The sequence below is a fragment of the Dipodomys spectabilis genome, unplaced genomic scaffold, assembly GCF_019054845.1.
Source record: "Dipodomys spectabilis isolate Male_0828 unplaced genomic scaffold, ASM1905484v1 ptg000009l, whole genome shotgun sequence".
In the NCBI taxonomy this organism is placed as follows: domain Eukaryota; kingdom Metazoa; phylum Chordata; class Mammalia; order Rodentia; family Heteromyidae; genus Dipodomys; species Dipodomys spectabilis.
Window position 1 is genome coordinate 6,949,750 of NW_024870686.1, and position 14,435 is coordinate 6,964,184.

The 14,435-nt window shown below is 41.4% G+C and overlaps 1 non-coding gene across 1 annotated transcript; it reads right to left on the reverse strand.

Annotated features, from left to right (window-relative positions):
- Window positions 1–9,719: 9,719 nt before the first annotated feature.
- LOC122127929 lies at window positions 9,720–9,826 on the reverse strand. The gene has a single exon (XR_006151334.1). It is a non-coding gene; the product is annotated as a U6 spliceosomal RNA (small nuclear RNA).
- Window positions 9,827–14,435: the final 4,609 nt, after the last annotated feature.

Sequence of the window (14,435 nt, forward strand, 5' to 3'; positions counted from 1 at the left end):
AATCGGCTTTCCATCACTATAATGAAACAGCTGAGATAATTAACTTACAAAGATAAAAGGCTAACAGAGTGCTGTGGCTCACAGCTGTAATCCTACCTACTCAGGAGGCTGAGATCTGAGAATCAAGGTTCAAAGCCAGCCCAGGAAGGAAAATCCATGAGACTCTTATCTCCAATTAACACCAGAAAACCAGAAATAGTGCTATGGCTCAAAGTGGTAGAGCACTAGCCCTGAGTAAAAGAGCTCGGGGATAGTGCCCAGAGTTCAAGCCCCACAACTGTCTGCTCCCCCCCCCTAAAAAAAAGATAGAAGGTCCTTTTAGCTCAGTTGTAGAAATTTCAGTTCAAATCTGTTGACCCTGTGGACCTGTGGCAAGACAGAACATCACAGGAGGAACATATGGAACAAAACTGCTCACCTCACAGCCAAGAAACAAAAGAAAGATAGGAAGAAACCAAGGTCCTCCAATCCCCTATGGAAATCTGTCCACACCATCACTTTCCAATAATGCCACCATGAGCCAAGGTCTTTGGGGGGCATTCGTCTTCCAAATTATAGTAAAAGTCTCCCACTGCTAGGATGGCTCTTTGTTATTTTATTTTATTGTAGTTTTGGTCAGTTGTGGGTGTGAACTCTGGACCTGGCACTGTCCCTCAGCTCTTCAGCTCAAGGCTAGCGTTCTACCACTTGAGCCACAGCGCCACTTGTGGCTTTTTCTGCTTATGTGGTGCTGAGAAATCGAACCCAGGGCCTCATGCATGCAAGGCAAGCACTTTACCACTGAGCCACCTTCCCAGCCCTTATTGGACGTTTTTTGACCTTTACATATAGTGTGAAAAATATTTTGGGATCAGAGTTGCTGCTTCCTGTTTATTTGTTCTTTGGTGTGAACCTGATGCCATAAATTTGGCGGTAAATTTAGAGAAAGCAAATCTGTGTTGAAATCAAACTCTGATTCGTGTGTGTGTATGTGTATCTGTGTATGCATAAGCACTGATACTGGGGCTTGAACTCAGGGCCTAGTATTCTTTATCCTTTCTTGCTTAAGGCCAGCATTCTGTTCCATGAACCACACTTCCACTTACAGCTTTGGGGTAATTAACTGGAGATAAGAGTTTCACAGACATTCTTACACAGGCTGGCTTTGAGCCATGATTCTCAGATCTCAGCCTCCTAAATAGCTGGATTACAGGTATGATTCACCAGCATTCAGCTAAGCTCTGCTATTTTTTGGTATCAACTTTACATAAGCACTTTACTTTGCTGAGATGTGGTTTTCTTCTTTGTAAAATTGGACTAGTAGTCAGGTGCTGGTGGCTCACACCTATAATCATAGTTACTCAGGAGGCTGAGATCTGAGAATCAAGATACAAAGCCAGCCTGTGCAGCAAAGTCCGTAAGACTCTTATCTCCAAGTATTCACCAAAAACTTGGAAGTAGAGCTGTGGTTCAAATGTAGTAGTAGCAATAGTAATATTTTTGAGATAATGTCATTGTTTCCTGGGCTCACCTCAACCTTCTAGGTTCCAGTGATTTTCCTGCCTTCCAAATTGCTGTGATTATATAGGAGTATGCCAGGCATACACTATATGACATATATTTATTTAAATAAAAATAAAAAGTACATAAATTGCCAGTTCATGACTAGCCACTTGAAATATATTTTGCCACAGGCCATATTCCTATACTATGCCATGCACTCAAAAATATGCCTGCGGACATGGCACTGTGGCTCAAGTGGTAGAGCACTAGCCTTATGCTGAAGAGCTCAGGGACAGCACCCAGGCCTAGAGTTCAAGCCCCACAACCAACAAAACAAAACAAAACAAAAAGCCAGGCACTGGTAGCTCACACCTATAATCCTAGCTACTCAGGAGGCTGAGATCTGAGGATTGCGGTTCAAAGCTAGCACAGGCAGGAAAGTCCATGAAACTCTTGTCTCCAATAAACCCCCAGAAAACCAAAAGTGACGCTGTGACTAAAGTGGTAGAGCGCTAGCCTTGAGCTGAAGAGCTGAGGCACAGTGCCCAGGCCCAGAGTTCAAGCCACATGACCGACAAAAGAAAAGAAAAGAAAAGAAAATAGAGCCTGCTTCTCTGGAGATCAGTGCAGCTAAAGACAGACAGTGTGATCAACTTCTAGTTTTATGATGGAATGCAAGCTTCCTGTATATATATAAAAATATATAGATATAGATATACATACTTATTTGAAAAGGTTCAGTAAAAAAGTTCTTAAAGCAAAAATAAAGTCCCAGATAGTAAAATGTAGGTACTAAAAGCTATCCTGGGACTCTTCCCTGGCTCCTGGCCTTTAGTACTTTTATTTTATGCTGGACTTCGAACTGCATGTGACTCTATTCACTTTAACCTCTTGGTATTGACAATTGGTTGTGTGCAACATAGTAACAGTAATTGTGTGGACTTTGGTAGGTTGGTCTCCCTTTAGGATCCATCTATTGGTATTTATATTTTTGGTAACATTTTGAAACATTTTCACTGTAGGCTTGTGCAAGAAATAGTGACAGCAGCCAGGTACTCATGACTCTGGAGGCTAAGATCTGAAGATCAGGGTTCAAAGCCAGTCCCAAAGGACAGATCCAAGAGACTCTTATTTCCAGTTAATCAACAAAATGCTGAAAGATGGGGTGTCACTCAAGTGATAAGAGTTCCATCCTTAAGCCAAAAAAGCTAAGGGAGAACATAAGGCTCTGTATTCAAGTCTTCATTCTGGTACCAAAAAAAATGCAGAAAAGAAAAAGAAAGGAAAAGGAAATAGTGAAACTCTATAGTAGTATTTGTCTTTTTTATTCCTTAAGAGAAGGGCTTCTCTTCCATTCTTTTGTTACAAAGAAAAGATTACATGAGGGTTTTGTCCTATTCCTGCATCTGACTATAATACTCTTCTGGCTTTCTTGCTGATGAATTCTAGCTTGCTTACTCTCCCTTCCTTCCTTTTTGATACTTTGTATTTTGAAAGAGTTGCAAGAATAGAGCAGGGAACTCCCACTCACTCCAGTCAGAGATACCAACAAATTTGCCAATGCTCTTAAAAATGTTTTTGAAAGACAAGGATGGGATCCAGGACCAATCATGGCCCTTGGTTGTTATGTCTCTTTAATTTTCTTCAATCCAGAACAATCTCATGATATTTTTCAGTCTATCCCTCACAATTAGGGTAAGGCTATGATTTCAGGAGATATGTATTACACAAGCGGCACTGAGATCTTCTAACTCAGTTTCCCCTCTTAGGGGCATGGTTGGCAAAAACAACTCTTTCTTTTGAAGATTAATAGCTACTTTGTAAGGAGGATTTTTGTTTTTTTATTACTGAGATTTGGACTCAGAACCTAGCACTTGCAAGGTAGATGCTCTACCACTGAGCCACACCTTCAGCCCTACTAGGAAAAGAACTTAGAGGCAGTATAAATATCCAATTTCTCACTCAACTGTTGCCTCTAGGTTTTAGCATCCATTGATGGTTCCTGCCTTAATTAATCCTTACTAGAATGATGGGTATGTGGCAGTCACTGCTTTAACTCTGATTAATTGTTGTCCTACTCTAAAGAAGAATTTGTCTTCTCATGATGTATTTGTCAGTGTGGAGGTGTGGTTCAAGTGGCAGAGTGTTTGCCTAGCAAGTTTAATGGCCTAAGTTCAAATTCCAGGACTTAAGAAGGAAGTTAACTAAATAACTTCCTGTATCAGTGAGGGTTCATGGATTCTTTTGTTTAATTCAATATAAACTATTACTTAAATTCTGAAATGGTTGCAGACTTGGCCAGTGAACATCCAGTCAAGCTCCTGTATGCTCACATTTTGTTTTTGCTACAAGGTCTAGCTAAAAAGTTGGCTAGACTAACATTGAACTATCAGTCTTCTTGCTTTAGCCTCCTGTGCATCTGGGATTACAGGAGTATATGACTATGCCCGACTTACTGTGTCTTTTTCTTTTTTAGTTTACAGAAAGTCATTTATTTATTTATTTATTGTCTTTAAGTAGTTGTACAAGGGGTTTATGAGTACAGTGCATCTCGATCTGGTATCTTTTTGACAAATCCCATCAGTTTATGATCACTTCCTTATTTTCCAATGTAACAAATGATACAGACTCATCTCTTGCTATATATTCCCAAACCTGGCACTGCCATTTCTCCAAATATCACAGAGAATGGTATTTAGATACCAAGGTTTGGGTATTAGGTATGTTCAGTGTCATTGACTATTTCCGAGCAAACAGAGTTAGGAAATGGTCACACACACACACACACACACACACACACACACACACACACAGAGTACATAACAACATATGATATTTGTATTTTTTGAGGGTGTACCAGTCCTGGGGCTTGAACTTCAGGCCAAGGTACTTTATTTACCTGAGTTCTTTTGCTCAAGGCTAGTGCTCTTAACACTTGAGCCACAGGTCTAGTTCCAGGTTTGGGGTAGTTAGTTGGAGATGAGAGACTCACAGGGACTTCCTGCCCCTGCTAGTTTTGAACCATGAGCCTCAGATCACAGCTTCCTAATTCAGTAGGATTACATGCATGAGCCACCAGCACCCAGCCTGGTGGGCACTGTATCTCAGGCCCAGCCTGCATGTCCTTTTTGTTTGTTTATGCCAGTCCTAGGGCTTGAACCCAGGGCCTAGGAGCTGTCCCTGAGCTTATTTGCTCAAGACTAGCACTTATCACTTGAGCCACAGCTCCACTTCTGGCTTTTTGTTGGTTAACTGGAGACAAGGGTCTCACGGACCTTTCTTCTTGGGCTAGCTTTAAACCTTGATCCTCAGATCTCAGACTCTTGAGTAGCTAGGATCATAAGATGAGTCACAGGCACCTGTGTTGTCTCCTTTTGACATATGGTAAAAGATGTATAATAGGAACATAGCTGGCTATAGATCAGGGCATCCTGTATCTTTGGGGAAGCTTACCACACTGGGGAAACCTTAGGGGCAAGGATGCCTCCAAGTTCTTGTGCTGGTTTGATGACAATTCTACAGGAAAAGACTAGGTAGATGTTATCTGGACTTGGAAGCTGGTAGATGATGGCTCTAGGAAACAGGCAGTATGGTATTTTGTGCCTGTAATCCCAGCTAGTTAGAAGTGGAAGTAGATGGATCATAGCCCAAGCTTTGCCTGGGAAAAGCACGAGACCTTGTCTAGCAAAAAAAAAGGACTGTGGACATGGCTCAAATGACAAAATGCTTGCTTCACTCTCCAGTATTGCCTCTCACAAAAATAATGGAGAAGAGTTTATGGGCTCAGGTTGAATGAGGTACCCTAGTCATTTGTTAAGTCTAGAATAGAGGGTATTTTTCAAAGGATAAGATGGATGGAGATTAGTCAGGCAAAACTAATGTATACAAGAAAATAATACTAAGGATCAAGTAATAATATACTTTTTTTTTTTTTACTGTCCCAAATGCAGTGAAGCCTGCATTCAAAAGGATAAGTTAGTCAATGCTGCAAAAACAGATCGGCTCTTGTTATGTGGTTCATTTCTCATTCGTATAATGTTCAAGTTGAGCAGAATGCTTTTCTTCCATACAGTCCCAACACTACCCAGTATACAAGCTCACCAGTGGTAGAGAGAAGGCAGGGAGAAAGAGTGTCAACGCTAAACTGACTTAAAGAAGTTACTTCTTCCCAGTCCTCAGGTAGACCAGACTCAGCCCAACTCAACTGCAAAAGAGGTTGAGAAGTGTGAGGAGCATTCGGTGGTTTGTGGATGGCTAATTCCACCAAAAAGCTGGAAGCTTAAGAGGTAGAGCACTAGCCTTGAGAAACAAAAAAAAGCCAGGAACAGAGCCGGGGCCTGAGTTCAAGCCCCAGGAATGACACAAAATAAAAATAAAATAATATTCACCATTCAGCAATCATTCCACTTAGGATCTGAGTGTGTTGCCGTGAATTTGCCTCTGTTTTAATTTAATTTTGCATGGTACTGGTGTTTGAAATCAAGGTCTTGCATTGACTCCAACTTTAACCATTCTGCCAGCCCAGCCTGAGTTTGTAAAAAGGCAGAGTCTGTATTTTTTAAGAATCTATTCTGAATATGTCTAGAATAATCTTAGCAGATGAGCAGAATAGCCAATACCTATGTACATATGACCATGTAAGATGATGCTAAGCAAAATGAACTCCAAGATATGGACACAAGAGGTTTTCCTTTGTTGTTGTTTTTAATGTACTGTGTGATTTTTTTGTTTCTTTTGTATGTTCTTCCCCCACAGTATATCCCCTGTTGTCACTGTTTTTGATTTTGTATTCTGGTAATGTATATATGTTTATTTGAATTAGGGAAAAGAAGGGGAACAACAGAATGATGAGACAAAGAACCAATGCAACAGTGATATACACAAGACAATATATTGGAAATGATCTGTACAACTTGGGGGTTGGGAGGGTGGGGGTGAGAAAAATAGGAGAAAAATGAGGGAAGGGGTAACACGTTTGACAAGAAATGTACTTATTGCCTTACTTGTGTAACTGTAACCCCTCTGTACATCACCTTGACAATAAAAAAATATGAAAAGCAATAGACATTAAAAAAGAATATATTCTGAATGTATGCAGTTGAAATCATCTAATGGTTTGGATTTGCTTTAAAATACCCTGAGAAAGCCAAAGAAGATTGGCCAGGTCAAAGCTGTAGATTATAATATAATTGACATACATAGATTATAATATAATTCACATACATGTTTGAACTTTTCCATAATAAAGCAATCTTAAAAGAAATGTCTGGCAAGGTAGTGGCAAGGGTGTGGAATAGGAAACTGTCCTATGCTGCTGGTGGAAGTGTAAGTCACACACCAGTGTCATGTTCTCTGGTAAAAGTGAAGATGGAGATGTGCCACAACTCAACATTTCTCTCTGCAGTTAGAATCTAGAAGATTCCTCAGCACCACATAAGCAGAAAAAGGAAGTGGTGCTGTGGCACAAGTGGTAGAGTTCTAGCCTTGAGTTGAAGAGCTGAGGGACAGCGCCCAGGCCCAGAGTTCAGGCCTCACGACTGACAAAAAGAATCCAGAAGAATGGTTACAGGTGTGCTTCTATGTGTATATATATGAATCAACTCACACAATATGCTTATAATAAGGGGGGGGGAAGGGAAGTTTATTTTATGAATGTATTTCCCAAAATCCAAAGGTTAGAAATTAATCAACAATAATCAAGACAAGCCAGGTGCTGGTGGCTCACACCTGTAATCCTAGTTACTCAGAAGGCTGAGATCTGAGATCACAGTTCAAAGCCAGCCTGGGCAGGAAAGTTCATGAGACTCTTTTTTTTTTTTGGGTCCGGTCATGGGGCCTGAACTCTGGCCTGGGCACTGTCCCTCAGCTCTTCAGCTCAAGGCTAGCGCTCTACCACTTGAGCCACAGCGCCACTTCTGGCTTTTTTCTTTTTGCTTATGTGGTACTGAGGAATTGAATCCGGGGCCTCATGCATGCAAGGCAAGTGCTCTACCACTGAGCCACCTTCCCAGCCCCACATGAGACTCTTATCTCCAATAAACCACCAGAAGACTGGAAGTGGTGCTGTGGCTCAAGTGGTAGAGAGTTAGCCTTGAGCTGAAGAGCTGAGGGACAATGCTCAGGTCCAGAGTTCAAGCCCAATGACCATAACAACAACAACAACAATAATCAAGACAATGTGCTTTGCAAAAGAATAGACAAATTAGAGTTGTGAGTGATGGCAAGCATCTGTAATCCCAGCAATCAGGAGGCTGAGGTAGGAAGATCATGAGTTTGAGGACAGACTCATCAATTTGTTTTTTTTAAGTGAGTAAGAGCCAGGTGCCAGTGGTTCATGCTTACAATCCTAGCTACTTGGGATGCTGAGATCTGAGAACTGCCATTCAAAACCAGCTTGTGCAGCAAAGTCCATGAGACTCTCATCTCCAATTAACTATCAAAAATCTGCAAGTGGAACTGTGGTTCAAGTGTTAGAGCACTATCCTTGAGCATTGGCCCTGAGTTCAAGCCGTAGGAATAGCACAAAAAAAGAAGACAAAAGAAGAAAGGAGGAGGAGGAGGAGGAGGAAGAGACTGAGAGCCAGACCAAGAGAGAGCTAGAGGGAGAAAGAGAGAAAGAGGGAGGAAGAGAGAGAGAGAGAAAAGAAAGAAAAAAGAGAAAAAGAAAGGAGCAAAACACCCCAGAAAGAGAACAACATAACTGTAGCATGCTGTAGTATGTAACAAAGGCAACAGTATGAAACAAAGGTCATCTTTCCAGCAAATAGTGTTGAACAACTGGAAATGCACTTGCAAAAAGTAGATAAACACAAAGTTTACATCCTGCACGAAAGTTAGCTCCAGATCAGTCACAGACCTAAATGTAAAATACAAAACTATAAAACTCCTAGAAGATCAACTGGAAGAAAATATAAATGATCTTGGGCTTGATTATGACTCTTTACTCTAATACAAAGGCCTGGTCAATAGATGAAAGGATTGCTTAGCTGGACCGCCCTAAATTTTACAATTCTAGCTTACAAAAGATGTTGCAGCCAGGCGCCAGTAGTTTATACCTGGAATCCTAGCTGAGTAATCCTAGCCTGTAATCCAGACAGATCTGAGGATGGTGAGTCAAAGCCAGCTTACGCAGAAAAGTCCCTGTGAGGTTCTTATCTCCAATTAACTACCCAAAAATCATAGGTAGAGCTGTGGCTCAAAGTGGTAGAGCACTAGCTTTGAGTAAAAGAGCCCAGGAACAGTGCCCAGGCCCTGAGTTCAAGCCCATGACCAATGACAACAACAACAACAGAAGAGATAGCAAGAAAAAGAAAATCTGCAAATTGGGACAAAATATTTGTAAAAAAAAAAATCTGATAAGAGACTGCTATCCAAAATATACAAAAGAAGTATTTAAATTAAACAGTAAGAAAATAACTCATTTATGGGGCTGGGAAGATGGCTCAGTGGTAGAGTGCTTGCCTAGCACGCATGAAGTCCTGGGTTCGATTCCTCAGCACTACATAAACAGAAGTGGTACTGTGGCTCAAGTCGTAGAGCACTAGCCTTGAGCACAGAGAGGCTCAGGGACAAAGCTCAGGCCCTGAATTCAAGCCCCATGAGTGGCAAAAAATGAAAAGAACAAAAACAGAAAATAACTCATTTATGAAATGTGCAAATAATCTTAACAGATACCTCATTAAGAAGAGATACAAGGTAGATGGCTGGTGGTTCACACCTGTAATCCTAGCTACGTGGAAGGTGAAGATCTGAGAATCATGATTCAGAAGCAGCCTAGTCAGGGAAGGCTGTGAGATTTTTTTTTTTAAAGTTATAAGAATTTATACTTTTCTTTTTTTTGGGGGGGGGGGGCGGTCTGGTCGTGGGGCCTGAACTCTGGGCCTTGGCACCATCCCTCAGCTCTTCAGCTCAAGGCTAGCACTCTACCTCATGCATGCAAGGCAAGCACTCTACCACTGAGCCACCTTCCCAGCCCCAAGAACTTATTCTTTATTAATGGTTTTAGTCTCCGAGAGAAAAATATTTTTAAAAAGCAGATGCTGTTTGGTCACAATTAATCTCTTATAGTCCTAAACACATTTTTTAAATATTAAATTTTATTTAATTTTAATTGATTTAAATTGAAAGATCAATAGGTTGCTAGTGTCTTTTACTTTGGACAATGAATGCATGGACCATAATTGTGACTAAATATCCCCAAATAAATTTTTTCCACACAAATTTATTAGCGTCTCCAAAAAAATATGGAACGCTTCACAAATTTGCATGTCATCCTTGCGCAGGGGCCGTGCTAATCTCCTCTGTATCGTTCCAATTTTAGCATATGTGCTGCCGAAGCGAACACAGGCTGTGAGATGCTTATTGCCAAAAAACTACCAAAAAGCTGAAAGTGGAGCTGTAGCACAAGTAGGAGAGCTCCCTCCACCCATGAGCTAAGAGCCCCAGCAGAGATCACACCCCAGAATCAGCACACACACCCCACACACAAAAGATACACTGAAATAAGTGTGTAAAAAGATCCCCTACTTCATGTACCAGGAAAAAGTGAATTAAGACAACAATGCGATGCTAGTATAGACCTATTAAAATGGCAAAAATTCAAAATTGACAGCACTAACTGTGGATGTGCGACATTGCTGACGCTTGCTCACTGCTGGAGGCAAAGTGGTAGAGCTATGACAGTTCTTCCGAAACTAAACACACTTGCATTCTACCACCTACAATTCTACTTCTGGATATCTAGCTATCCCAGAGAAATACAAGCTTGTATTTCCACAAAAATGTATGCTTGAGTGTTCATAGAAACCTTACTTGGAAAAGGCAAACAGATATTTGTCAGCAAAAATACTGTGAATCACCTCTACCATGAGGAACTATCCAGCAATAAAAAGAAAAGAATTAAGTGGAGCATGCATGGTTGTGCACTACTGTAATCCCACATATAATTCCAGCACTCAAGAGGTTGAGGCAGATAGATCATGAGTTCAAGACCAGCCGGGTCTACATAGTGAGATCATGTCTTTAAAAATAAATAAATAGGGGCTGGGAAGGTGGCTCAGTGGTAGAGTGCTTGCCTAGCATGCATGAGGCCCTGGGGTTGGTTCCTCAGCACCACATAAGCAGAGAAAGCCGGAAGTGGGGCTGAGGCTCAAGTGGTAGAACGCTAGTCTACAGCTGAAGAGTTGAGGGACAGCGCTCAGGCCCAGAGTTCAGGCCCCATGACTGGACCCCTCCCCCCGCCCCCCCCCCCAAAAAAAAGGCTCACAGATTTTCCTGCCTGGGCTGGCTTTGAACTGCAAACCTCAGATCTCAGTCTTCTGAGTAGGTAGGATTTCAGGCACCAAAATAATTTTTACATGTCTTTTTTTTTTTTTTGGTGTCAGTACTGAGTCTGGCACAAAAAGAAAGACAAGAGAGCCAGGCACTGGTGGCTCACACCTGTATTCCTAGATACTCAGGAGGCTGAGATCTGAGAATCACAGTTTGAAGCCAGACTGGGCAGGAAAGTCTGCCCAGGAAAAGTCTGGGACAGTGTCCAGACCCTGAGTTCAAGCCCAGGACTGGCAAAAAAAAAAAAAAAAGTACTCTTTATCTGACATATGTAACTATAACCTCTCTGTACAGCACCTTTATAATAACATTTTTAAAAAAGATTAATAAATATTTTTAATGTTTTCCCATAAATAAAAATATTGTTCTGGTTAAGCTGGTAGGTATGGTACTTAAATTTTAGTGTTTGTCTTTTGTATAAATCTCTTTTTTTTTTTTTTTACAAATATTCTGAGTAGTTCTCATGAATACTTTTGTAAAAGTTACAACAAAGGTGGGCATGATGACACCCACCTGTAATCCCAGCATTCAAGAAACTGAGGTAGAAAGATCAAGAGTTCCAGGTCATCTTGGGCTACAGAGTAACTCTTGTTTCCAAGAATGAAAAAATAGAAATAAAAAAATTATGAGAAAAATTATCGGTATAATCTCACTCACAGAACTCTATGAAGAAAGTGTCCCCAAATAAAGATGAGCTTCTTCCTAACATGATACAATTGGAAGAACATAGGTTCTAACTCCCAGAGATTCAAAATGATAAAAATAATGAGGAGCTGATGGCTCGTGCCTGTAATCCTAACTATTCAGGAGGCTAAGATCTGTGGATCATAGTTCAAAGCCAGCTGGAGCTGTGGCTCAAGTGGTAGAGTGCTACTAGCCTTGAGCAAAGAAGCTCAGGGACAGTGCCCATGTCCTGAGTTCAAGCCAGTCCTGGACTGGCGCAAAATAAAAAAATTAATTAATGAGGAATTTAGAAATTGACCAGAATGAATCAGCCCTTAGATCGTTACCTATCAGGCTTAGTATAAAATAAATAAATAAAAATATTGGAATAAAATATTTCAGTAACCATTATATTTCAACTATTATAATGCATTTTATTTTATTTAATTTTATTTATTTTTGGGTCCAGTCGTGGGGCCTGAACTCTGGGCCTGGGTGCTGTCCCTCAGCTCTTCAGCTCAAGGCTCTACCACTTGAGCCACAGCACCACTTCTGGCTTTTTTCTTTTTTCTTATGTGGTGCTGAGGAATCGAACCCAGGGCCTCATGCGTGCAAGGCAAGCGCTCTACCACTGAGCCACCTTCCCAGCCCTTATAATGCATTTTAAAGGATAACTTATGTGTGTACTCAAGTTTGTGAGCTCTCTCTCATGGTTGCTGCATTATTATTTGACACATGCCTCAGTTTGGTATTTTTGCTGGTTAATCAGAGATGAAATCTTGCAGACTTTTCTTTCTTTTTTTTTAATTTTATTTATTTATTTTTTGCTTATGTGGTGCTGAGGATCGAACCCAGGGCCTCAGGCATGCAAGGCAAGTGCTCTACCACTGAGCCACCTCCCCAGCCCCAGACTTTTCAGGCTAGTTTTGACTCATGATCCTCCAGATTTCAGCCTCCCCAGAGTAGCTAAGATAATAGCTAAGATAATGAGCCACCAGCACTTGGCTAAAAAGGATCTTTGTTGTGGTGGTTATTATTGTTGTTGTTTTCCTTTTTTTCTGGTTCTGGTGTTTGAACTCTAGGACTGGGCACTGTCATTGAACTTCTTTTTGCTCAAGGCCAGCACTCTTCTATTTGAACCACTTCTGGCTGGTTCTGAGTAGTTTATTGGAGATAAGAGTCTCAGTAGTGTGCAGGTGGCTTACACCTGTAATCCCAGCTCCTCAGGTGGCTGAGATGTGAGGATCACGGTTCAAAGCCAGCCCAGGCAGGAAAGTCCCTGAGACTCTCATCTCCAATTAATTCCCAGGAAACTGGAAGTGAGACTGTGGGTCAAAGTGGTAGAGTGCTAGCCTCGAACGATAAAGCTCAGGGACAGTGCCCAGGTCCTGAGTTCAAGCCCCATGACCAACCAAAAAAGAAAAAAAGAGTCTCACAGACTTTCCTGTCTGGACTAGCTTTGAACTGTGATCCTCAGATTTCATCCTCCTAAGAAGCTAAGATTACAGGTATGCGCCACCAGTGCCTGGCTAAGGATTCATTTTAGTATAACAGAATAGAGAAATGGGGAAGGGGGACATCTCCTGCTTCCCACAGAGGAAATGGGAGTTAAAGACTCCCTGTTGGTTTATTTGAAGCCTGTAGGTATGGTGTACTAGATGTACCAGGATAGAATTTGATAGAACCACGTTTTTACCGTTTATCTGACTCCTTGACTTTTAGTGTATAACAACGATCTAGTGATAGTTAATTTAATTGTGATTTGTTATGTGAAATTCTGTTGTTTGGATTTTCCTTCTATGCTTTTTGACTTCTTGCCTTCAATGGTTTACCTTGAAAGTTGTCCAGTGTTTCATAAATGTATCCATCGGAGGAGTGATCAAAGCATTGCCTCCTAATTTTTATCTTTCTCATCGGTGATCCAGCGCTTGCCAAAAGTTTGCTCTTTGATGTCTGGGTATCTCCCAGTTCAACTTCTGAAATTACATGAAAGTCTAGTGATTGGAAAGTGACTAGAAGTAGTCTGTAGCAAAGTGATTGATTCCCGCACCTGGCCTGTGTCCCAGGATCTACAGGTTCTTAAAAATATCAAATGCTGAACTTCACGCATGCTTAATAGCAATAACTCATTTCATCTTATCAACAACCCTACGAGGCAGGTGGCTGTTATTATTTTAAGTTTATAGATGAAGGAATTGAAAACAGAGGAAGACAAGGGGTGACTTGCTCACACCCACACTGAGGGAGCTGGGAGGCTGGGAGGTGAAGCCAGATCATCTGTCTTGAGTCTCTGACCTCTAAACAGGTCCTATTTCCTGAATCAGAATCTGTTAGGAGTTGTCTGAGTACCTCTTATTCTATAAAACCAACACACCTGCACAGATCATAGAGTGCTAGGTTTAGGATTAAGAGCCATTCTGAAGATATAGTGTTAATTTGTTAGAGGCAAGAAAAGAGGCTGAAGGGCCGAATGTGGCTTAGTGGTAGTGCTTGCCTAGCATGCATGAGGCCCTGGATTTGATTCCTCACTACCACATAAACAGAAAAGGCCAGAGGTGGCGCTATGGCTAAAATGCTAGCTTAGAGCAAAAGAAGCTCAGGGACAGTACTGAGGCCCTGAGTTCAAGTCCCAGGACTGGGACAGAGGGAGTGGTGAAAGAAGCTGAAGTCTATAAAAGTCTATAAAAGTGTTCTTTCTTAGCCCACCCCTGGTGGTTCACATCTGTAATCTTAGCTACTCAGGAGCCTGCGATCTGAGGATCACAGTTAGAAGCCAGCCCTGGCAGGAAAGTCCGTGGGACCCTTATTTCCAACTAACCAGCAAAAAGCTGAAAGTAGAGTTGCAGCTCAAGTGGTAGTGTGTCACTCTTGATTGGAAAAAGCTAAGGGATAGTGCCTAAGTCCTGAGTTCAAACCCCAGTACCAGCACAAACACAGAAAAGTCACATTCCTAACTTGCA